This window comes from Sminthopsis crassicaudata, chromosome 2, assembly GCF_048593235.1.
Source record: "Sminthopsis crassicaudata isolate SCR6 chromosome 2, ASM4859323v1, whole genome shotgun sequence".
In the NCBI taxonomy this organism is placed as follows: domain Eukaryota; kingdom Metazoa; phylum Chordata; class Mammalia; order Dasyuromorphia; family Dasyuridae; genus Sminthopsis; species Sminthopsis crassicaudata.
Genome location: NC_133618.1, coordinates 446,233,241 through 446,260,993, shown reverse-complemented (window position 1 = coordinate 446,260,993; position 27,753 = coordinate 446,233,241).

Sequence of the window (27,753 nt, the reverse complement as noted above, 5' to 3'; positions counted from 1 at the left end):
TATATATATATATATATATATATATATATATATATATATATGAATGAATATATAGCAAGCTTTTAAAAATGCAAAACAATTGAACAGGGAGCTGGAGAGGAAATTGAAAGGAATACTGAAAAAGAATCTTGTTTAATTCCCTCATTTTTACAATTAGTAGAAAATGGGGCCCAAATTTAAAGAAAAACAACAGTTCAAGGATTTTTAAAATTCACTTATTTATTCATTTACTTATTTTGAGTTTGCCCTGTGATTTCATCTGTGTAAATAATGTGTGAATCTGTGTAAATATTTTTTTCTAATCCAAAAATTTCATCCATCAATTTAGATTGATGTGCTTGAGTACACTGTGACAGTAATTCTCTTTATTCAGTAAGTAGGATGTCAGAAGCAAAAGTTGAATTCAGGTCTTTCTGATTCCAGGGCTGACCTTCTCTATCTACTATACCACAATAACTCTTTATTAAAACAATAATTTCATATATTAATAGTAAAATGTGATGGCCAATATATAATAAGAATGCACAATGTTGATTCACAAGCAAAATAAGAGCATCTCTATTCTGCAAAGTAGAGAACATCTGCATTAACAAATATCGCTCTTATTTAGGTTTTAGGTTTCATTCGAGCTTTAAGTTTACCAGTTTAAAGAAAACTTTGGCAAGATAGTCAACTAAACAAAGTCATCCCAAGGACCTTTAATAATGGAAGTGGAAAGAAAATTGTAAACCAATGAGCACAAAGTTATGGGAAATATTTATACAGTACCTACTAGTTCACTGTGTATAACCAGTTCTGACAATGCAAGTCAAATAAGAAAGTGACTACCTTCATAAAGTTTACTGCCAGAAAAGAAGACAAGACATTAACAGAGAATGCTTCTCATTCTGGTCCTTGGAAAATTTACCTATTATCTCAAGTACTCAAAGCACAAGGGACCCCCTAATGCTGAGAGTTTTGTTTATTTTTATTTTGCTATTATTTATGTTCTCCTTCCCTCCCATGGTTCAATATTCCCACTTCTACCTTGACTCCTCTCTACTTTTCAGGTGCCAGGAAGTAAAACATGCTTCATTAAAAACCCTTGGCAAAGCCCAAACTGTGCCCAAAACCCATTTCCAAACATAGAGTACAGCTGCTTTCAAGCCACCGCCTAGCTCTCCTGATGAGAGGGAGTGTTCACAACACAGCAGGCCTGAGTGAGTGCCAAGGGGAAGGAAAATGATTTAGGAGGAAAAGAGGAAAACAAAATGATTTCCCAACTGAGGAAAACACCCTAAGTATTTTTTCTCTGTGTCAAGGATGTATCAGCATAGACCTGCTTTCAAAGGGGAAAGGCTTGGTGCTTTATAAATGTGGCAGCTGCCTAGCATCTAATCTTGCAACTTGGAGATGGAAATTTTTTTTCCCCATGAGAGCTCAAAATATCTTCTCCTTAATCCTCCCCAAATCCTAACACAAATGTAGTGGTATTTGTGATTGAGGAGGGAAAATTGAGGAGGAGGAAGGGTGGTGCAGAGAACTTCCTTAAAGGGAGATAGGAAATATTGTCAAGAGTTATGTGCAAAAATATTAAAGCTCTATATCAGAATAAATGGTTAGCAATTAGAAGGCTAACTGAATTTCAGAAGGAAAGAGTTTGTATTTATCCTAGAGACACCATCTAGTCCAACTCTTAACTGAGAAGGAATTCTTTATACAGAGTTTCTGAGAAATTGTTCTTTAAAATAGACAAAGAGACTATTGTTTTCTTTTGTAGTTTTATTCATTTTATTTTAAGCATTTAATAGCATTATTGTCAACAATTTCATGACTTTCATTAGGCTGCCCAAGTGGTCCATTGCAAAAAACAAAGAAAGAAAGGTTAAGAAGTTTTGTTCTAGATTACCCCCAACAAATGGAAATTCAATATCTTCTTGAAGATCTTTAAGGATGAGGAGCTCACTAGCTTAGTAGGTAAACCAATCTTTTAATTCAATTAAACAAACAAACAACAAACATGTTTAAGTGGTTATTCTGTATAAAACATTGTATTGGTTGCTAGTGAAACAAAATCATAAATTAAACTTTTTTTCCTGTCTGCCTTTGAGGAGCTTAGTTTTGGATAGTTCGGTATGTTAGGAAGTTTTGTTTCATTTTATTTTACAAAAATCTTCATATGTCTATCATCCATCCACTGCTTCTAGTTCTGATCAGTGGGAGCTGAATAGCAAATCCCATTACTTTTCCCTAGCAGCCCCTGAGCTACTTGAGGACAGTTATGATGTGTTCTCCACTCAAGGATCAACATCTCCATTTCCTTCAACCAATATTCATTTGGCATGATTTTGAGTCCTCTTTCCAAATATATCATCCTCTGACAGCACACAATTGGACACTGTCATGTCTTAAATTGTGGCTGGTAAATTTAGCACAAATTCTTAATGCAATCTAACTGAAAGAAACATGAGTGATACAATCATCTCTCTAGTTTTAGTCACTTTGCTTTTGATAATAAATATACACTAAGTTCACAATAGCATTTTTGGCTATCCTGTCATTTTATTGAGTCATTGAATTTGTAATCTATTATAACTTTCAGATTATCTCTATCTCCTCTCTCCCCATCCACTAGATGTCTTTTTAATTGAAGTTGTTTATCATTCCTATATCACTTCTCTGTGTCTGCTTTGGAATTCTTTCTCTCCAGATTTTTCTTGATTTTCCACATTTGGACTTCACTTATTATTTTGTTTTAGAATTCTCTAATACACATATCATATCAATCTTTATCTATATCTATATCTATATATCTATAGATAGATAGATAGATAGATAGATAGATAGATAGATAGATAGATGGATTCTAGCTATCTATGTGTACCTTATCCTCCAATTAAACTAATTTTTCTTGAAGGTAGGGGATTCAGGCTTATTTAAACTTAATAATTTCCTCAATGTCTTAAGCAGTCCCTGCACACAATAAGTAATTAATCAATGTTTGTTGAATGAATGAATGAATGCTTCTAAAACTTGTGATCTAATTTCTTCTTCTATCTACAGATCCTATAAAATGTTCTTTCTATAACTCTTCTATAACTCCTTCTATAACTTCTATAACTCTTCTGCTTGTCATTTAATCTTATTCAACATTTGTTTTCTCAATATTATGGGTAAGATAGCTCATTCTATTTCTGGATGACTCTAAAGGTTAAGAAGAATTTTTTTTTAAATTGAACCAAAATTTTGTTTCTCTTTACAGTATCAAGTAATTGTTCTTAAATATATGAAAAAAGCAAACTCATTCTTTCTCCTCTGGATGCAAAATGGAGAAGTAAAAAGTATATTGGATTTTGAATCACAAGACCTGAATTTAAATTTCAGATAATAGTTTCATACTCCATATGTCTTGTCTGAGGAAATCAAGGCACTTATGATTGTTGTCTTCCTTCATTGGTTCAATTTGAGTTCAATTGACCATTGGTTGCAAGTACAAAGCCTTCAACCTCTATCTTTCCATGGCATATATTAAGTTCTTTCTACTACTGGGATCCAAATGACATTGCTTTCACTGAAGAAAGATTCCATAATATGAAGAAGCAATTTTATGTGTTTTGGGTGATCATATAAATTGATGTTATTCATATACATTAAATTGATCAAGTGATTAATCAAATGGTTTGTTCAACTCCCTGTTTAATTTGCAAACCATATTGAATTCTATTTTAGAAGATGGTGGATGGTGAATTAGATTAACTATAATTGATTTAAGATTAGGAAGAACCATATTGGTGTTTGAATACCTCCCTGAAATGATCCAAACAAATTTAAATATGTTGTATCAATGATTCTTAATGCTACTGTTTTGATTTTATGCTTTAAATAGGGAATATTGTTTTTCCATGTGGATGTTAATTACTCTAGCTTAAAAAACTATATTAGGGTCTTGTTAATGTTTATGATATGTGACAAAACAATGAATGAGGAAATGAATCTAAGATTTTACAAAAAACAATAAAGGCAGTATCAATGTTACACATTTTCAAACCTGACCTCAGGTATTGACTACTTTTGTGAGGTTGGGCAAGTCACATAATATCTGCCTGTCTCAATTTCTTCAACTGTAAAATGGGGAGAATAATAACACCTACCTCTCAGGTTTTTAAGATAAAATGAAATTTTATTTGTAAAGCTCTTGAACACTTATCATAGTTCTTGGCACATAATAGATATTTAATAAATTTTCCTCTTTGTTCCTCAGACTGTAATGGCAAAGAAGCTGAGGCAAGATAGAGATTAGAGAGTATTTAATATTTTATTTGAAAGGGAGAGATTTACTGGGACCAAATGGATCTATGATTTGGTCCCAGAGCTGAATGAAATGATCTTCTCCAAGAATCCAGTGAACAATCTAAGTTTTCAATGACATATATACATGTGGCTCAGACACAGGAGGTAGACTAAGGCAGAGGTGGAGTCAGGGTGCTGAGAGCAGTAATGCGACTCTGACAGAGTGGGGTGAGCTACTGAAGAGGGGGATGATATAATGGGGGTAGGCACCCCAGAGATGGGGAGAGGCATTCTGATATTCTAAAATATAAGATCTTTTATCCCTATCAAATATTCTGATTAAGAGGGAGGGGTGGTTTTGCAGGATTGAGCAGAACAATTATAAACTGAGGCAGAACAATTAGGGAAACTGAGGCAAGGCAATTTAGGGAAACTGAGTAAGGATAATTAAGGAAACTTGTTACTCAGTGCTAATGAGATAATGAGATATTAGATTCTTATTAAGTGCTAAGTCGGAACTTAACAGTTCTCTAGTTCAGGCCTTTACTGGGAGTTTTATCCCTTTCCAACTTCTGGGGAGAAGCTTGCATGCTTAGGAGGAGCAACTTCATTGGTTGAAGTATTTTTTTCCCAGAAGCCCTTGCGTTATCCCACGCCCATTCTCTGGGAGGATAAAAGAGGGTGGCACTCCAGAAATTGAGAAGAGTCTCTGCTCTAGGTCAGAGTTGGCAGCCGAGAGATTGAATTGAGACAATAGATCTCCTCCCACAGAGCGATCGGTATTCTCTGGAGACAACAGGACTTTACAGAAACTGAGTCAGGACAATAAAAGAGAACTATGATACAACAAGACAAGATAGATAGATGGATGGATTTTACATATGTTTTAGTATATATAATGTATATATGGTTTTGCATATGTATATATAATTTGCATATAGAATTTTTTAGTGATACAAGCTCTGAATGCTTTGTATAAAACAACATGCAGTTGATTTATATTTGGAGCATTTTATTGAATTTTCACCAGTTGGGATCATCCTTGTATCTGACAGGAATATGGTAAAATACTTTGCTAGTGTGGCATGAATATAGGGGTAACATATCTATTTCTAAACCTTTCTAACATGAGAAAATCTTGTTTAACTTGAAATGATTGAGTCAATAATTATGGATTTTATCTATCCTCCTTATTTCTAATTTTGCAGAAAAGATTAAATTTCAGTCACCTCCCCTGACATAGCTATTTTGCACTTCATTATTAACTATGCACATGCTTTTGCTGCTATTGGGCTTATATCCCAAAGAAATACTGAGGAGGGGAAAGGGACCTGTATGTGCCAAAATGTTTGTGGCAGCTCTTTTCGTAGTGGCTAGAAACTGGAAGATGAATGGATGTCCATCAATTGGAGAATGGTTGGGTAAATTATGGTATATGAAAGTTATGGAATATTATTGCTCTGTAAGAAATGACCAGCAGGAGGAATACAGGGAGGCTTGGAAAGACTTACATGAACTGATGCTGAGTGAAATGAATAGAATCAGAAGATCACTGTATACTTCAATGTTGTATGAAGATGTATTTTGATGGAAGTGGATATCTTCAACATAAAGAAGATCCAACTCACTTCCACTTGATCAATGATGGACAGAAATAACTATACCCAGAGAAGGAACACTGGGAAGTGAATGTAAATTGTTAGCACTACTGTCTATCTACCCAGGTTACTTATACCTTCGGAATCTAATACTTAATGTGCAACAAGAAAATGGTATTTATACACATATATTGTATCTAGGTTATATTGTAACACATGTAAAATATATGGGATTGCCTGTCATCAAAGGGAGGGAGTAGAGGGAGGGAGGGGATAATTTGAAAAAATGAATACAAGGGATAATGTTATTAAAAAAATTACTCATGCATATATAATGTCAAAACAATTTATAAATAAAATTAAAAAAAAAACATTCACATGCTTGATCCACATTTCATTTTAGTTGAGTTTCTTGAAAACACATAGTGAAGCAAAATGTTTCATACACCCTCCTTCTTTGGGAGTTTTCTATCCCTCTCCTTTCCTTTCTCTATCTTTGTTATTTCTATCTCTATGTGTCTCTCTTTGTCTCTCATGAAATTTTCTAATAGACTTTCATTTTGAAGATCCTGCTTCACATATTTCCTTTTGTTAACTTTAATTTGATGATATGTTGTACAAGTCATATGCCGTATGCTTCAGCTAGACATTTATGTAATATCCTATTGTTTTCTCAAATATCTTCTTTTGCTCAATTATTATTATCATTGTTATTATGAGTTCTTTGTCATAGAAGTTCAAAGAGTAATGGTCTGTAATATTACTATTCTATTATTCTTTTATATTTAATGTTCTGTTGAGTATTTCAAAGGTTGATAAAATAACTTTTTTGTAATTAAATAAAAGCATTAAGTTATAAACCCATCCTATTAAGGCTCTCTAATAGTATTTTTAGTATAGCTCAGTCATATGCAGAACAACAGGGATGATATATACTTTGTCTTAATTCCAGATACTTTTGATCTCTTCTATTAGTTCTCTATATTGAAACTTTTTTGTTCCAAATATTTAGAACATTATGGGGATCTGGCATGGCAAAATCTAATAAATTATTTTTTAATTGTTTTGGTAAATCCTATTTCAATATAATATTGATTCTTAGGCTAAAACCTTAAATTACAGAGATGTTTACATTATATTTCAGAAGTCATGAAGATCACCTGAAATTTCTTGAGTAGGGTAGTGATAAGGTTAGACCTGTGGGCTAGCCATTTCAATTTGACAGTTGTTTAAAGGATGGATTAGAGAAGGAAGAGACTGAAAACAGTGACAATCATTATGAAGCTGCTTAAATAATAGTTCAAATAAGAAGGTGAACTGGGATGTTGGCTGTTGAGTGCAGAGAAAGATCTTCAAGCAAGAAATGTGGATATCTCAGAGTCTATAGACTGAGATATTCAATTCCTTCAATGAAAATGAGGTAACAAAGAAAGCTATATATGTCAAGTCAGTCTTTTTTTCTGGGGAATTGAATGATCCTGTGTTTATATTTCTAACGATTGCATAGATGACTTATTAGAAAGGGGCAAGGTGGTGGGAGACATTTTAATAACAAAGGCTTAATCCTTAGATAACACTTGTACTGGGCATTCATAAAAGCAGAGAAGGAAGGTTCAGAAATACATGATGATTGTTAATTGTATACATGAATTTAAGTACATTAATCATGATACCACAAATCTGGTCATTCATGGAATAGATATTTTCCAAACTCTGGACAATATTTTTAAAAATTTCCTCAAATCAAGGACTAAAGGTTTTTAAAAATGACTAATATTCAATAATCTACTGGTATTAAGAGCAGACCTCCCAATGTGATTACATTTCAGGGAAGATGAGCTTAGGAAAATATATATTTTCTCATTGATTAAATGAAGAAATAATGTTATCTTCCTTTTCACTGAATCATTTGCCAATTGGATTGGCTCTCATCTGGCTTTCAAGGTCCCATATAATCTTACATTAACTTAGCTCTACAAGCTTTTCTGATATTACTCCTTTTCATGTATGCTCTTTTATATATATATATATATATATATATATATATATATATATATATATATATTACTCCTCTTCATGTATTTCATAGTTCAAGTGGACTACATTCATTATATTTAGACATTATGTACCATTATGCTTTGTAATTTTTCATATAGTTACCCAGTAATCGCAACTCAACATTGAGTTCTAAAAAGGCAGATATGCTGTCTTAATTTTGATGATCACATTGAGAAGACATACCAAAATGTTTGTCATATTGCACTGTTATCATAGATCTTGAAAGTTCATCTGTTCCAGATCCCTGCTCTCAATGGATATCTGCTCTGCTTGAAACAGATGATCATCTCTCTTCTCAAAAGTCATTAGAAATAGATTCTACATTCTCCTTCAGTCTATTATTACTGGGCTTATAGAATCCTATGATTTACAGCCAAAGAGACATTAAATATAAACTTTCCTGACCTTTTCATTTTACAGAAATGGAAATTGAGATCTAGAGACAGTGATATGAACAAGAATACACAGGCTAGAAAGATCATAAATGTATTTGAACATAAATAAGCCTTCTAACTTCAGTTAGGAGCTCTTTCCACTGGATTTTCTAAGCTAAATGAGGCCCATCAGTTAAACAGGATTAATTTGGAAACTTTTTTTGCTTCACTATATTTTATTTTTATTAAAGCTTTTTATTTTTCAAAACATACACATAGACAATTCTTCAACATTAGCCCTTGCAAAACCCTGTGTTCCAATTCCCCCCCTTATCACACATCCTCCCCTAGATGGCAAGTAGTAGTCCAATATATATAGAAATGGTAGAAATATATGTTAAATTCAATATATGCATATACTTCACTATATTTTAAAACAAGGTTTTTAATTCTTTTATTTTTATTATTTTTCAGTGGGGGAGGGAGGAGAAAATGAAGGAGGAAGGAAAGAAAATATATTTATTAATTGGAAAAAATAATAAAAATTAAATTTTAAAAAAGAATATACATATTCCTTCAGGGCAAGAAATCTCCACCCCCCCCTTCTTTGTGTCCCTGTCACACTCCATCCTTGTTTGACCCTAATTGCTCTTGACTTCAATGAAGGCCTATTATTCATTTGAGCTTGGCTTTTGTGACACAGAAATAGTATATTTTCTGTAAGCCTTTCATAGACTTCTCCAAAGGGGGTAAGGAGATGTGGAATGGATCCAATGAGGAAAAGTGAAAGGAGTCAGGTGGCTTGGCCTAAAAGTGGCTCAAGAGTTACTTGATTTTGGTCACCTTTTTTCCATATCTTTTTAATAGAACAAAAGGCCAAAACTGTATTAGCCAGAGTCTTTAAGGATCAGTCTGCTTAGAGTTCAGAGGAAGGATCATTTCCCCTTAATATCATTCCTTACTGTAATTCTCACATCAAGGTAGCCAAGTATGACCTCCAGGTCCTCTTCCTCTGTACTTTTAATCTGGCCATTCCTTTCCCATCCTGTGTATGTATTGTCTTTTTTAATGTTTCACTCTACACTTTGCACTTTTCCTTATTTAAGATCATCCTGTTTTTGTAAGATCCATTTTTTTTTCCTTTAGGTCAAGGTCATTTTGAATTTTATTCCTTTCCTTCAAAGCATGAACAGGCCCTATCAACTGTACTATCCTCTGTCATTGTGATTAGCCGGATCTTGAGTTCTTCATGCAGACCCTAGATAAAGATATTGAAAAGAACAGGTATCAGGATCAATTCTGACAGACCAACAATGAATGACTAATGGCTCAGCATTAGTTTTGACAACATATAAACAGCTGTAGAACTGTGCAATATTGTGATGATTGAGTGAACACTATTAATGGCCTGCAGTTGTTTACTGAATGAAGTATTGTTCACAAGATATGTACATTCATTCAACCAAGTAATCAAACATTTGTTGAACTCCTATCACATATCTTCCTCAATGCCTAGCATAGTACATTACACAAAGATAAATAAAACATGTTCCCTGCCCCCAAGGAGGTTACAGTTTACTAATTAAACATGTGATTTGCTGGAGCTTTCTACATGTAAATACTGTGAGATCAAATGAGAGATGAATTATTTCCAGCTGGAGTAGAGGGAGTTGTGTTTTTTTTTTTCTTTCTCATTTATTGAACTGAGATCATTTGACCTTCCAAGTTCATTCTTTCCTCATCTATAAAATGAGGGAATTGAGCCAAAGGGTCCCTAAGCCCTTGAGCTATAAGTCTTTCTTTGACCTTATTTGCCTATAGTTCTAGGAAAAGTGTTGCAAAGACACTTGAGATATCACATCTTATAAGAACTATTAACCAAATGTTGATCTAATTTTAAGATGTCTGAGTTTATATTGATGATAGCCTAATTTTGATTATGAATGCATATAGTAAGACTGATATCTACTTTTATAAGTTTATCACAACAGTCTGTTTTTAGGAGGTACATATTCAGTCCATTATTAAAAAGATTTCTTATATGGAAGAAATATTTTTTCTACTTACTGAGTCTACTCATGTTTCATGGTATTTTCTTGGTGTCATAAAAATGGTCTTTAGGAATTTACTTTTGTCAGTGTGAGAACAGCTACTGGTTAAATAGTAAATCTTGGGTCCTATATTCTTCTCTAGAGATGAAGTTAGACTCAAATCAATTCCAAAGAGGGTAGTAAACATATGGAATAGTGAAAAGAGCCATTGGTTGGGAGTTAGGAGACCTGAATTTCCATCTCAGCTCTTTCTCTAGGAACTGGACCATAAGTCCTTAACACCTTTGAGCCTTATTTTCCTCAGAAGAGTGGGAAAAAAAGGGGAGCGGAAATTAACCAAGAGAATTGATCAGTTTTCAAGTTTTCTTTTACCTCCAACATTATAAGATCATATCATTGTTAAAATGATAAAAAAAAAAAGGGGGAAAATGAGTCTTGGTACCCAGTTCCTATCTTCTAAAACATTAAATCAACTTGAATTCTCATAGTCATGCTTGGGCCCAGGTCGCCTTGCCTCTTTCCTTCCCAACTTCCCCATCTTCTTTTCCTGCTTTCTTTCCCATATTTCCCAATCCAATTCAACCCCTTAACCCTGCACATATACTGGCCAATATAAAGGTAAATAAAGTATGGAGAAGATAAGAGGTCCAGGGTACTAGTATAATGAATTTATCTGTACTAGAGTAATTTTAACTCTTTAGGACAAACCAACTTATTATACAAAGAGAGAGAAGAAGAAGAAGAGAGAGATATGCAGAGAGACAGAGAGAAAAAAAAGAGTTAGAGACAAAGTGAGAAAAAGAGAGACAGAAAGAGAGGCAGAGACAGAGACAAAGAGAGAAAGAGATATTCTATTTACCCTGTCAGTCTATGGACTTTTGATGTGGAGCTTTTGACATGGAGCTTTCAACATGGACAAGGACCTTTTGTAGAATGAGGAAAATTTCCTATTTAAGAAACCATCCCCAAAGTTCCCTACAAGCTGATGTCTATGTCACTATGATTTATGTTTAGACATGTTAATAGATTAAATGATATGTTGAAATATTAGTTTTAAATACTGATGAGTAAGTTGACTTAATAAAACATTTACATATGGAAATACACAAGTCATAGCACTGTCAATTATCAAGAACATTGAATTCAGACTTAATGCATTTTACAAAAGGAATGTATTGAGCCTGATATGAAATGAGGACTTAAATGTGAATCCTAATTTTGGTACTTTACCTTGTGTAATGTACAGTAAGTCATAACCCTATTCTTCTATTTCCTCAGTCTGTAAAATATTTTGGAGGAAGGAAAAATCTAGCCAAATGATTTCTCAGTTTCCTTTCAGCTTTAAATCTATAATCTTTTTGATGAGTTATTATGATTGGAAGGGTGCATCTGAGATGTTAACATATAGAATAAGGATCTGACCAATTGGACCTCAGGCAAGAATTAGACTACTCTCTTCTGGGTACTTAGAATTATCAAGTGCATAACTTGGGTTCTTACCAGTGTGGAAAAGTTAGCTGCTCTGAATCTCAAATTTCAGCTTTCCCATAAGCCTAAACAAAGAAATTGCTTGGTAGAAATGGAATTATGTTTTCTAATCAACTTCTCTATCACTATGGGAGAGTCAGCCTGGTCACTCATTGGTCAAACCTGACCACAAGAAAGATAACTAACATATTGAGTGTGTCATAAGTCAAGCCTGGAATATGACACTATGCTCAATGAAAGCTGAATTTTAGCCTGGCCTCAAGCCAGGAAGCTAGTTGTAGAAGCAAGGAGATCTCCAAAATAAGTGTTTTAAATTTGGATTCTCTGGCCAGATGGGCAGCGTCTAGGATGTAGATTGTAAAAAAGCTGTTTTCAGGGAAGCTCTTGACAATGCTCTAGAAACAGCCCTACTTCATGGAGCACTCTTAAGGCTATGAACACCTCGTGGGTCACATATCCAAGTGTCTTTTTTATATAAGGAGACAATATGACTTCTTGGCAGATATAAAATTCTGTCAAGACTTCATTCTTTTGCTTTCTTTTTTTGTCTTTCTACTACCCACAAATTCAATATATTCCACTCTCAATCACCAATAATATCCCTCTCTTCTGCGAACAAAATGGTCAAGCAAAATAACTTAAACCCATTGACAATATTGAAAATGTATATCTCATTTTGAACTCCCTAGTCCATCATCTTCTTGACAAAAGGTTTAGTTCCCAATGAGAACTTCTTTGCTAGTAGGCTTTGGCTTCCTAGGAGAAATCCTTCAGTTGATCCCAGTCTATGAAAAACTCAAATTTTCCCAAGAAGATTAGAGCCTCCTCATGCATACAAATTCTGGAAGATAGGTAGTAGTAGTCATAGTCACTTTATCTTGAAAGGCAACTGAAGAAAGATGATAGAATTATATAAATGTGTTATTATTAGCATGTTATTATTGTAGTAATAATAGTATGGTAGTAGTTGTTGTTGTTGTTATTCTGTCCCCCCCCCCCATTATTCCTTTTCCTTTTCTTAGGGAACATCTGTTTCTCTAGGGACTCAAGGAGAGTTCCCAAGCCATCATTCCTTTAAAACAAAAGAAAACAACAACCAGGAAACCATCTAGAAAGCTGTTGTATAGCAGACACCATCTCCATATTGTTTAGGAGGAGTGAATGAATCATAGGTATTTAAGTTGTTGAAAAAAAATCTCTTTTTCACTAATTAATTCAATGATATATAAACAATTTAGGAAAATAAGCAAAGAAGGGGTCCTATCAAATTCCTTTTATCACTTAAATAGGGTGCTGAAACCTAAATCAGGAAAAAGAAAATAAAGGAAACTATAGATCAATTTCCCTAATGAATATTGATTTTAAAAGTTTAAACAAAATACTAGCAAGGATGTTACAACAATATAAACATCACGACTCAGTGGTATTTATGCCAGAAATTCAGGGCTGGTTCAATAAGTAATAGGAAAACTATCAGCATAATTGGCCATATCAATAACAGAAACAACAAAAATTATATGATTATCTCAATAGATGCAGAATGTTTTTGACAAAATATAATATTCATTCTTACTTAAAACATTGGAAAGAATATATGTAAATAGAGCTTTCTTTAAAATGGTAAGTAGTATCTATATAAAACAGTCAACAAACATTATCTATAATGAGGATAAGCTAGAAGCCTTCCCAATAAGATCAAGAATGAAGTGAGGATGCTCATTATCATCACTATTATTAAATACCACACTAACAATGCAGACAACTGTAATTATAGAAAAAAGGAATTGAATGAATTAAAATATATAATGAGGAAATAAAACTATCATTCTTTGCAGATGATACAATGATATATTTTGATAATCCTAGAGAATCAAGTGAAAGACACATTGAAATAATTAACAAATTATTCAGTAAAGGTTCAGGATATAAAATTAACCCACACAAATCATTAGCCTTTCTACATATTACCAACAAAGTACAACATCAAGAGATTTTAAAAATCCATTTAAGATTATAGAAAATATGAAATACTTGGGAGTCTACCTGTCAAGACAAATCCCAGAACTACATGAACAGAATTTCAAAATACTTGTCATACAAATAAAGACAGAGCTAAAGAACTGGAGAAATATTAATTGTTTATGAGTAGGCTGAGATAGTATAATAAAAATGGCAATTCTACCTGTTAAATTACTTAATCAGTGCCATACTCAACTCCAAAAATATTTTGCACAGATGAGAAAAAATAATAACAAAATTCATCTGGAAGAACAAAAAGCCAAAAATATCAAGAAAAATAAATGTAAAAAAATGCTGTAGGAAAGTGGCCTATCAGTACCAGGTCTAAAACTGTATTTTAAAATGGTCACTAACAAAACAATCTGGTATTGGTCAAGAAATAAAGTGGTAAATCAAATTAGGGACACAAATATGATAATTAATGACTGTGTGATATGGTGCTTGATGAACACAAAGATCTAAGCTTTTGGAATAAGAACTTAGTGTTTGAAAAAAACACTAGGAAAATTGGGAAGCAGTTTGGCAAAAACTAAACATAGATCAGCATCTCGTCCTATATACCAAGAAAAGATTGAAAAACATAAAGGGTGGCATCACAAACAAATGAAGAGAACATGGAATATTTTACCTTTATGACCAAACAAGAGAAAGAGAGCATTACAGAATGTAAAAATGGATAATTTTCATTATATTCAATTTAAAAGTTTTTGTATAAGCACATTCCATGCAGCCAAGATTAGAGAAAGAAAGGAGAAAAGGGGGGGGGAGGGACAGATAGGCAGGGAATTTCATAGCAAGTTTTTCTGATAAAGGCCTCATTTCTCAAATATATAGAGAACTGGGTCAAATCTAAAAGAATACAAATCATTCTGCAATTGATAAATGCTTCAAAGCTGTCCATAATTACATAGAAAAATGTTCTACATCACTTTTGATTAGAGAAATAAAAATTAAAACAACTCTGAGGTATCTTATACTTATCAACTGATTAATATGCCAGAAAAGGCATATGTCAACATATGTCAATATGTCAACAATGACAATTATTGAAAGAGATGTACAAAAACTGAGTCATTATTGTACTGTTGGTGGAGTTGTCTATTGATCTAACTCTTCTGAAGAGGTAGTGACTCACACAAGTTTATATGAGAACTTCAAAGCCAGTGTTTCTTCCATTTTTCCACACTACCTGTTGTCTTTTTTCCCACCATTTTGATATTATTTTGTCATACCTCATTTCTTTTCTTGAGATCTTACTTAATAAGTAAATTTATAATTTTATTTTTTCTGCCAATTTTTCCCAAGGATCTAATAACACACAATTTATTATATTCAGCTTTTTCTTTTCATGTTTCCTCATTTTCTTTTTATTTTCTATAATTTATCTGGAGGGTTGCTTAATTTTGAGATTCTTTGGTTTTTCTCTTTGCTTTCTAACATTTCTGTATTTATTAACTTCTCATTTGGGAGTCTTTTAACTAATTCATTGAGTTAGATATTTAGAACCTCTCTTTGTGACCTCTCTATATTATCTGCCATCTTGCCCACATAACTATAATTTTAATTTTAAACCTATGTCTTCACCAATTTTTTGTGTAATATATTAATTATCCAGATATTTCAGAAATCATGACATTTTGGAGGACTAGATGTGAGGAGTATATCAGATCATATGAGATAGTCCTGTTATTAGCCAGATAAATTTCCTTTGAGATCCATCAACTTCTAACATCTTAATAAATGTGATTCTCTTAAGTAACAGGCAAAATTTACCTTCAGTTAGAGAAAACTTAATCTTCCCTTTCTGAGATTTTCATACTTTAATGGACTTCCCAATCAAATTCTTTATTCTATTGTCTTGGAATGATGTGGCCTTGTAACAAATTGGTCATTTTCCTGATGTGTTTTTACTAGTTTTTCAAAATAACCCAAATGTTTTGTCAGATTTTACTGTCCATATACACAATGGCTAAAGAATACTCCTAGTTCCCTTTAAAGTTCAACTCAAGTATTACCTCATATAAAAAGAATATGAAAGTGTGTTGATTTGTCATAGAAAGCTGCCCTGGTTTATTTCAAGGGACTAAAAGGAACAAGGTTTCCAGTCTTAGCATATTAAGATTGTGGCAAGCTTTCATATAGGTAATAAAATATACATCTATTTATTCATGGCTGCCCCAAAACAGAAAATCAAGATATAACTGATCTGTAAATTTAGTAATTTACTAAAGAATTCCCTCTATCTCTTTAGATTAATGCTGTAAGATGAAACAGCTGGAAAAGATGATATCTAAGACTCATTCTATCTCTGGCATACTATAGTTATGATTATCTATCTTCCCACAACATATTCTTCTCTTGTATTTTTCCCTAGATCAGCTAGGGTATGCCTTCCACCACTGCCTTTTGTGTATGTATATTGTGTGCATGAAAATACACACACGTCATCCTCCAAAGTACACTTTTATACTTTTAAATGTACTATGACTTGTGTGCATATATACATATGTGTATGTACACATCTGTATATATACATGTGTTTGCACACATATAATCAAATACATAATGCATATATACATGTATACACTTTGGATTCAAATATTAAAACAACAAAATTACATTCAACTTATATTTTTAAAAATTCTATTAATTGATGTCTTTTGATTTTTGTTCACCTTCATTTCCAAATATATCCCTCTTCTCTCTTCTAACTAACAAGCCACATCCTGGAACAATGATTTAAAAAAAAGAAATAACACAGTATTAGGCAGTTGAGTTAGTTAACGTATCATTCTTTATTTATAGTATATGAAATATTTTATACCTGTAGTCCTCTATCTCTGCAAAGAATGGAGATGCATTTGCTCAACTCTTCTCTAAATCCTAGGTTGATTATCATAATTATATAGTATTAAATGCTCTTCTTTATTTCAGTATCACTTTTTATATTTACCTTGTGACTCATTATCTACATGATTTTCTTCATTTGTCTTTATTTTATTTGTATTACTTAATATGTCTTCCCATGTTTTTCTGAATTTATCATATTCATCTGTTATTACTGAAGAATAATATTCAAGTTCACTGCTGTTTCACAGCTTATTTTTTTCCATTGCTTGTCCTTCATTCTCAAAGAGGACCAATGACATTAGAAAGGTGATGTCTTGCCTTGTGAGCAAATTGAATTTAAATGAGGCACTGTTCTGCAAAGTTATCTCCCTCACTCTCTTCTACTGAGCCATCTGAGTTCAGTGGCAAGACATAGAATTGGATGTCTGGAGATGCCCTTCTCTCCCAGTTTGTTTAGTCTTTGCTCAATGATGGTCTTCAACTTTGGAGTTTCTACCATCACTATAATGATCTCCTAGGAATTCTTAACTTTTTTGTGTGTCCTAGACCCTTTTGATTGCCTGGTGAAATTTATTGGCCCATTCTCAGAATCATCTTTTTAATACATAAAGTAAAATAGACAGTATTACAAAGAAAGTTAATAATATTAAAATATGGATATCAACTTATTAAATTTTTTGAAAAGGCCTATATCCTTAGTTAAAAAAAAACCCTGCTAATTGGAAAACACATACACATATGCATATACAAACAAATATACATACCACACATAAATGCTGTACAAATACAAAATAATTTGAGGGATTCATAGAACAGTAACAATTGAGGAAGTTGGCCAGGTTTCTTATAAGAGGTAATACTTGAGCTGAGCCTTGAAGGGAACTAGGAATTTGGAGAAGTGTAAAGCATTTCCACAATGAGGGGAAGCAAAAGTTTCTGGTGATATGTGAATAAAGTTTTAGAGAGAGCTTAGGTCTAGATCTAGGAGTTATCTTCATAGAAATGAAAATAAAACCACGGGGAAATTAAATTAAACAAATGAAAGTATATAGAGAAAATAGAGTAGACTCAAGATAAAGTTTCAGAATACAACCAGGATTAGGAGGGGATTGTCACAAATGATGATTCTGCAAAAGGAACTCAAAAGGAAGTCAGAATAGATAGTTGAAGGAATATTATGAAGACTTAGAAAGGAGATAATGTCCAGATGAAGGAAGTCAACAAGAGTATCAAACACTGCAGAGACATCAAGAAGCAAAGAAATTGAGAAAAGGCTTTTATGTTCAATCATTAAGGGTTTATTTGTGACTTTTAAAGGTATATTTTCATTTGAGATTGAAAGAGAGTGAAAGGAGAGAAAGTGAAAACAATGAATGCAGAAGTCATTTTCATTGGCTGAGAAAGGTAAAAGACATAAGGAATAATTAACTATGGGAATAGTATATATACTCAAGTTTCCTTGCTCTCACATTTAGGTTACATTCTACATGCAATTTTTAATCTGTTAGCCTTATCTGTTATTAATTTTCCACACCACAGTAGGTTCATCCATGCCCTATGGATTTCACTTTATTTTTTTGAAAATGATGTTATTCCTTTCCAGGATATGCCTCTAAATTCCTCTGCCATTTTCTAAGTCAGCTATCTTTTCCTCCTTCCTTTTTACTCCTCTTTTCAGTTTCCTTTTATGTGGTGTCTTCCCCAGTTGGAAAAATCTGCTCCTTTAGGACAAGTATTATCTTTTTTTTCTACTTTTATAGATATTCCCAGTGCTTAACACATAGTAAGAACTAAGTAGGTACTATTAATTGACTTACTTAATTACTTTTTAAAAGATATGTAGCTTTTTAATACCACTGAAAGAGTATTAGTATTATTTTTTTGAGGGAGAAATTTGTGGTTCTTGGAAGTGCTTATACAATTTTCCAAACACAATCTATCCATCTTCTTTCTGTCCTTTAACTCTGTTCTAATCATTTTATCTTTTTTAAGATTTATCCAATATAGATAAAGTGTGCCAAAAATCTTAATGTGTTTTTAAAATATTTAGACTTTAATAGTTTAAAATCACATTTGGGACATTTGGGACAACTTGTATATATGCTGAAGTAGCAGTTCATGATACTGCCCATCCAATTGCATATGAACCTTATTCTCATTAGAATTGGTTGAAAGAGGGAATAATACATACTTTATTCTTATCTATGTTACTATGCAAGAAAGTAGGAAGGGAAGGGGAAAAGAGAAAGAGAGTGGCTAATAGAGGGGAGCAATTTGGAAGGGAGTTAAAAGTCAAAAGCAAAACACTTTTGAAAATGCACAAGGCAAAAGAAAAGAGAGACCAGTATAAACAGGGAAAATGGGATGGAGGGAAATACATTGTTGCTATCATTACTGTGAAAAAAAAATTTACATTGAGTTTCTTTGATAAAAACTTCATTTCTCAAACATATAGAAAATGGAGTTTTTTTTTTAGAAATAAGAGCCTTTTCTCAATTGATAAAGAATTGAAGTATATGAACAGACAGTTTTTAGACAAAGTAATCAAAGCTATCTGTAATTATGAAAAAATGCTAGTCTAAGTCACTATTGATGAGAGAAATGCAAATTAAAACAACTGTGAACTACTACTTCATACTTGTCAGATTGTTTAATATGAGAAAAGGAAGACAAATATTTGAGAGAATATAGGGAAATTAAAACTCTAATGTACTATTAGTGAAGATGTGTGCTGATTCAAGTCTTGTGAAGAGCTATTAGGAACTATGTCCAAAGAACTAAAAAGCCATGCATACTCTTTGATCAAGCAATGGAACAACTCTCAAAGTGATAAAAAGAAAAAGGACCTGAATGTACAAACATACTTATAACAATTCTTTTAGTGGTGACAAAGTATTGAAAATTGAAGAGATGTCCATCAATTAGGAATGGCTGAACAAACTGATTGTGATGGAAAACCGTTGTGTTTTAAGAAATGATGAGCAGAATGGTGGAGTTGTGAAATGATCCACCTATTCTGGAGAGTGACTTGGAACTATGTCTAAAGGGCAACAAAGCTGCATCCCACATCTTTGTGGCTGCTGTTTGTTTTTTTTTTTTCTTTCTGGTGTTCTTTTCCCCCTTTTGATCTGATTTTTCTTGTGAAGCTTGAGAAATATGGAAATATGTTTAGAAGAATTGTACATGTTTGACCTATATTGGATTGCTTGCTATCTTGGGGTGGAGAAAAAGGCAAAAAATTTAGGCTTTACAAAGATGAATATTGAAAACTATCTTTGCATGTATTGGGAAAAATAAAATACTATTAAAAATTTTTAAAGAAGTGATAAGCAGAATACTTTCAGAAAAACACAGGAAAACTTATACAAACAGTTGCGAAATACAATGAGGAGAGCCAGAAGAGCATTGTACACAGCAATAACAATTTTATATGATGTTGTGCTAGGAATAATATAGCTATTCTCAACAATATAATGATTCAAGTTGATTCTATAGGATTTATGATGAAAGGTGCTATTTCCAGAGAAAGAACTGATAGAGCCTGAATGCAGATCAAAAATACTTTTTCTTTGTTTTTTTCTCCACAAAATGGCATACATGGAAATGTGTTTTGCATGACTACTCATGTATAGCCTATGTCAGATTGCTTGCCTTCTCAGTGAAGAGGGAGGGAGGAAGGTAGAAAGAGGATTTTAAAACTCAAAATATGAAAAAAATATTAAAATTGTATATGCAAATATACTTTGTGCATTTGGTTTTGGTTCGCAATAGACAATTGAAGTGAATTTGTTTTCTGTGTTTTTTCATTACCAAGTGTTTGCCCAACCAGGGGGTTGAATAGTGTCTTATAAAGGGTTCTTTATGCTGATGATATATGATAGCAACCTATAGATAGAGCAACAACTCAGTTTGAGGCTATAATGAAATGACACATTACCAGAACAAGGTGCTCAAGATGGTGCCACATTTGGATTGAGTTTTGCTAAAGATAAATGGGTCAACAAGGAAATTCACTAATATTCATTGGGAAAAAAAAAGTAAAGTTGATAATGCCAAGACACTTCTACACCAGAAATGTGGCACCTTACTAATACAACATTTATCTCTTTGTCAAAGGAACTCTGCAATAGAAATAGTGTTAGATAAATTTACCTTCATCATCAAAATGGATGACCCATTACTAGGAATCCACTCCCTACATAGAGCAAGGAAATGATCCTGAAAGACATTGCAAATAAAAAAAAATCACTTAGCAAAATAAGTATTTTCAGAACCAGATTCCTCAGGGACATATTTAAGAAACAGACACTGTGAAAGCCAAAGTTTTTATTATTCAAGTATATAGCTTTAGTTCCAAATATCCATTTTGATTTTGAATTCAAAGAGATTCTAAGTACCCTCTTCTCCCTTGACCAAGAGTTCCAATGCTCTGATTTCTTTGGTTGGTTGATCCACTGAACTGATTATTTTTTACTTTACTTTAAGTGAAGGGATTAATATTCAATCAGCTGAATAAAGATGTCTACTAGAGAGCTATCTATGCAGTACCATTACAACTGTGTAAAAAGTTCATACTGGTGTTTGTAAGTGAATGTCAGGAATGGGGAAACTGTCTAACAGATTGAATATGCTCTGATATTGGGCAATAGAGAAGGATGGCTCATGATATAATTTCATCTGTAAAGTGGACAAACTTTCTAAAGCTAGGATTAATAAATAGTTTCTATAACAAATACATTTAAAGTTCTCCTTATTCCATTGCTCAATCAGGGATAGGAGACACAAAGATAGAAAAGGAACAGTTTCTGCTGTCAAATAGTGTATGTCATATTCAGAGTAACAGTATGTAAGCAACTAATTAGAAAAAGAGATCATTCAAATCTTCCAAAAAGAGGCATGATCTCTTGGCCTGAGCATAAAATGGAATTAGGGATACTCAAAAATAGCAATGAGGCAGGACAGCATTTAAGAGAAAAATCTTTACAAAGATTTGGAAAAAAAAGATTATGGGCAAAAGCAAGTAATCCAGTTTGGCTAGAATAGAGTGTGCAAGGGAGAATATAATTAATCTGAAAAAATAGGGTAGAGTCAGATTGTGAAGGGCTTCAATGACTCAAAAGAGAAATTTTTATTTTATTTCAGAGGTAATAGTGATGGGGGCGATAGCCCCTTTAAGATTCCTTTTCTGATCTACAACTTCCTTTGGGACTGACCTTTGATTTACAAGATCTGGTCAAAACCACCATTTTGTATTCCTAGGGGAAAGATCTGTATCTGAGCCACTTTGGGCTTGTACCCAGCCCCCACCGGATCTGAGCTGGCTTGGATTTTCTCAACCCCCAATTATCTGCTCAGGTTTCCCCAAAACAGTTTCTTCCTTATCTGAAAAGCCCGCCAAGAATTTGCCCTAGGCTTCTTGAAGCAAATAAAAGAACCTAGGTGGAATCATCCCTTGGAGGAGAGAAGAAAGATGCCAGCAACCATGCTTTGCATCAGAGACTCTCCGTCCCAACACTTGTGGCGTATTTCTTCCCCTATCTAATATTTTTATTAACCAGACTTTAACCTTGATTTGAAACCCTGCAATAAATCTCTTTTTATCAATCTAGGTTTTCAGGCCTGTAAATTCATTTACAGGGGACTCTCATCACCACTAGACTTCATTTAACTTTGTATCCTTGGGCCGAATCCAAAGGGGTTGCAGGGGAGCTCCGTTTGACTCCCTGTACCTCAATCCTGCCACTAGACCTCAATTAATCCTAATTTTATTGAGGTATAAATCTCATCATTAGGTATATACCTCATCAATAGGAACACAGAAAATTTTTGATTATGAGAGTTACATGATTAATTCTATGTTCTAGGAATATTAACACCCTTTTGGCAGTTGTGTAGAGAAAGTGAATTGGGAAGTAGAGAGATTGGAAGTGATCTCTGTTGTAAATATGACAACCTGATTAGTGGGGAAGGTCTAGGGCTTCACAACAATAAGGACAGCAAAATTAAAGTTACAGAGGTTGGCTATTGGGCTGAGTAGTGAGGAAATTTCTTCAACAAAATGTTCTCCAAGGCCTGAAATCTAACCGGACTTCCCTCTTGCAGACAAATTGTGTGGGATATGGAGATACACTGGCCTAATGTGAGAAGAAAAGTATTTCTGTTCCATTGAACATGATTTCTGTATTGGTTCTGTACTCTTCTGTCAATGTATCCTTTCCTCATTTGGAGAATTATACTTGGGGTCTTATGAAAAATGCCCCAGCTAGTTAACCATAGTCTTGGCAGACTTGGATGGAGGGCAAGTTTAAATGTCTACTCTAGGCTCCACACACACGCCTTAGCATTCTTTTCTCTTTGTTTTTCCCTCACATTATCATGCTAGGCCCAACTAGATCAGTGGCTTTTTTTTCCCAATGCTTTACCCAGATTTAAACTTCTTTCTCTGTCCTATCTGGTGTCAAGACACAAAATATTATCATGCATGTTTCTTGTGTGTGTACTAATGGGAGTAGACTACCTGGGTTGCAGGTAATACAAATGTATTTTTCCAGAAATTTTTTTCAAGACAATGTCCTTGCTTTGATTACAACCAATTGTGATTTAGACTTTCAGAAAAAGTAATAGTAGGGTCAATGGGGAAGGGTTTGGAAGGAGAACAGAAAATGAAATCCTTTCTTTACTGCATAAATATTATCCCAAATCCTTTAGATATGGGATCACTTTTGTGCTGAAATTTCCAATATAGCATCCATCCAATTCCAGAGAGAAGCTGTTCCTAACCCTCTGGAAGTCAAGACCACTCATGTATGATTATCTAGGACTGATCTGAGTTCTTAGCAATAGAATAAACTACCCAGACAGTCCCTATCATAGGTGCTTGACAAATCGAAGAAGTAGCCATATAGATCATTGATTTTTCTAAGCCTAAATGGTTGTGGTTGCCAATCTTCCTATTACTGTAATTGCTAGCTAAATGAACTATAATTGTATTAAGAGGTAACTTTGAAATATGCATGCACTCTCTTCTAGTTCTCAGAATTTGCACGGAGAATGGATTGATTCATCATGCTTGGAAGAGCAGCTATGTCACTGTGTTTCTGGAGCTTACCCACTTTCTGGGGGAAAACTAAACTGGGCTGCTTAAGTTAGGTAGTCAGCAAGAGAGGTCTAGAGATAGAACTGTGAGCTTCCACAGAACATGATGACTGGGCCTCCTCTTCCAGAATCAGGAATAATTGGCATTACCAGTCAAGCCCATATCTCTTATTCTAAGTCACAGGAAGGTAAATTATTAAAGAAAGAAAAAAATAAAGAAAGTGAATGGAGAATAAAATTCACAATGGAAAAAAATGGTATTATCTGAAAAAATGAGTCTTGATAAAACTTAAAGGAAGTACCTGCACAGAGGAAATGAATCTTACCAAAAAAAAAATGTGCTCTCTATAGCACTATTTGCTCATTTGTTCCCATAGTCAATTGGGCTAAATGGTTATGAGGCATTGTTTCACACCAGTTATTAAACCCAAATCACTCTGACTCTCATTGATGGATCACAATAGGTCCCAACCTACTTGGTCATTGTTTGAGCCTTAATAGGCTCAGAGTGAATGTAAATAGCAATTTTTATGTATGTATATATGTATGTATGTAAGTATGTGTGTGTGTATGTGTATTTAAACTAGTGAAAAGAGGCTCTTCTCTGAATCATTTCTCACCTAGCCTTAATCACTGATTGGACATTGCTTCAGTTTAATTGAGACCTCTTAAAAGCTTAAAAAGGTCAAGGTGTCCCACTGTATTCAAAGCCATCTTTAGTCATCTTGATCTAAATTGAGGCACTGGACTCATATAGCTCTGGTTGATAAAGTGAGGCAGGTGACTTTGCACAGGCCATTCTACTCAAATCTAATTCACTTGAATATCATCACATCACCTTTCTGAGGTCATGCTCCTCTTTAAGAATGAAGGATAAACAACAAAAATCAACATCCTTGGACAAAGAAGAGGTTTTTGTCCTTGGTGGGTTTTTTTTTTTGTTTGTTTATATTTTTTATTCATTAATGCAATACCAACTCCTGGGGTACAAATAAGTGTATTTACTCTGACATCCAAATCAAATAAACATCATGGTGTGGCAGCTAGAGATCTAGCTGCTTTTGGAGCACAGAGACATGAATTTGAATCCTGTCTTGTGCACTTATTAATTGTGTTATGTGAGAAAATAATGTCACTTTCATTTGTTTAAAGTGTATCTACTTAAATTCCTATTGACCCTCCAACATTAACTATGCCCTATTTTTCATCTTTCTTGTTTGATAATTTGATGGCTATAAGGGGAAACCTCAAAACATCTGTATGTATGTATGTATGTATGTATGTATATATGTTTAGAGATAGGCAGACAGACGTTGAAATATGTAGAAAGATAGCCATGTGAGGAGTAGACACTAGATAGATAGATAGATGAATAACTAGATAGATGTATAGAGAGATTACAGATGGATAGATAGACACAGATATATAGACAATATGCAGAGAGACAGAGAGACAGAAACAGACAGAGATAAACACTATGTTAAGCACTAGGGATACAAGTATGAGCAAGCAAGGCAATCCCTGCCCTCAAAAAGCTCATGTTTTAAGGGAAGAAGAAGTATATAAAAGGGAGTTGGAAAGAGATAAGAAGGCAAAGGGATGGTAGCCATTCAGAAACAAGTCTGATGCCAAATTGGGAAATAATTCCTGAATCAGTCAAGCAAGCAGTGAAAGGAATATCGCCAAAAACCATTATGAAATAGCATTTCTCTAATTATTCATAACTCAGAACACTCTTTTATATAGTGCTATTTGGGGAGGTTTTAATGAATACTATTGATACATTTTTCCTAGATTAAAAATAAAATTCTCAAGAAATTCTTCTCTCTCCCCCCAGAGAGCCATCATGTATAAAAAAGACTTAAAAAGCATGAAAGAGTTTCAAAAAATCTAACCAACAAATAAAAATGACTGACAAACCCACTGATTCTTACTTCCACAAAGTGGGGTGAGACGGTGAAGGAATATTTCTCTTCTCTCTTGGTTGGGAACAATTTCATTCATTAGAATTTAACAGTCTTTATGTTTAATTTTTTGGATATTATAGAAATTTCCATTCTAGACATCTTAATTTCTTTGTTTTGAGTTCTTCATTTAGTTGTTATGTCTGTTAATACTTTTTTGTATTTATGAGAGTAATATTTTTAAGTTCAGTAATATTCAATTATATTCATGTATCACTGCTTTCTTAGTCATTCCCTTGGCTATAGTTACTAATTTTGTTTCTAATTCCTTACTACTTGGATAACATCCCATCCAAAAAAAGGTTGCTATCAACATTTTAGTGTGTGGGATCTTTCTTCTCATCACCTTTCTTGTGGTAAATGCCTAGCTGTCAAATATCTGAGTCAAAAAGTCACTTTTGTTATAGAATTCAAAATTGCTTTCAAAAATGATTAGATTGATTCATTATTCCACCAACAGTGTATTAGAGTCCCCATCTTTCCTTAGCCTGTACAATTGACTATTTTCATCTTTTGTCATCTTTGCCAGATTGCAGGACAAAAATTAAAATCTCAGAGTTCTTTTGATTTCCACTTTTCTTATTAGTAGTAATTTAGGCCATTCTTTTCATGGTTGTTAATAGCTAATAATTCTTCTTACTACAATTATTTATTCATATCTTTTAGCTAATAATCCATTAGGGAATGGCTTTTGGTCCTTTATATTTGTATGTATTAGTCCCTATGAATGAATATGTTCAAATTTATCCAAATTAAAGAAAACTTTATTTCCATTTGGATCTCTTTTCCTCCCATTATGAATTGGGGACAACTTCTTATGCCTTTGAATTAGTATCCTCTCTCCCAATTTTATATCATATACTAGACACCATGCATAGTTAATGGTAATATCCTTTAATAGTATGTTCAAATAAGGTTGGCATACCAATAAATACTAAAAAGGAAATAGGTTTCCAATTATAGACTTTGATTACTAGAGATTGGGTAAGGGAGATGTATTTGAATATCTTTCCCTTTATATTCACTCTTTTTTTTTCTCAATGGTCAAAAGGGAAATGGGAAGTGAAATATTCTAATAAATAAGCAGCATCAGGATTTTGTCTGACAGTGCTCCAGATTTTTTAGACTAGGTAAAAGAGGAGATTCTTTGCCTCAATAACTACCTAGCCTTAATCACTGAATGAGTGTAGCCTCAGTCAAACTGAGATCTATTGAAGACTTTAACTTAAAAAGATCAAGGTCACCCATTTCATTTGGGTCCATCTCTAGTCCTCTTGTTCTATATCTTGCTACTGGATGCAGCTGGCACTAGAAGGAGAAAGTGAGGCAGATGATTATGCAAAGCTCTCCCTCACTCAAATCCAATTCATTTTTGTGTCATGGCATGTCCTCCCTATTGTCACTTTCCTCTTTGAATGAAGGACACACAACAAATAACAAAGATACGGAAGTAAAAAGGTTATAAACTGGAATTTCATCATGAATTAAAAGAGTTCTCACCAATTGTATATATACTTTTTCAGCTTGATCTAATCCATGATCTTCTGATCCATATCCTGTTCTGTTATAACTTATCAGATGTACATATATGCTCTCTATTATTTAATGATAGTTGGTAATAGGAGTGGGCCAAGTCCTGGGACGGTTTAAGATCTTATTTCAGAACTGGTTTGTAGAGGCAGCCATGTGGGAAAATCAAAAACAAAAACAAACAAATACCAGACCCTGGAATGGAGTGCCAAATCCATGGAAGAGCAGAGTTTTTGGGATGCTGGAGAAGTAAATGGTTCTATGTTCCATTTGCCCATAGAACTATGACCAGTAAGATCATGGATGTTTTTCCAGAGGCTATTCATATGATTATGAGGTAACGACTTTTTCATAGTTCCTATTTCATTGGTAGAGGGGAGGTCCATTATGATATACTGAAATTTATTTAGCTTTCTCTTCCCATTATGTTTGAGTCTATAAAATTGAAGGGAGACTG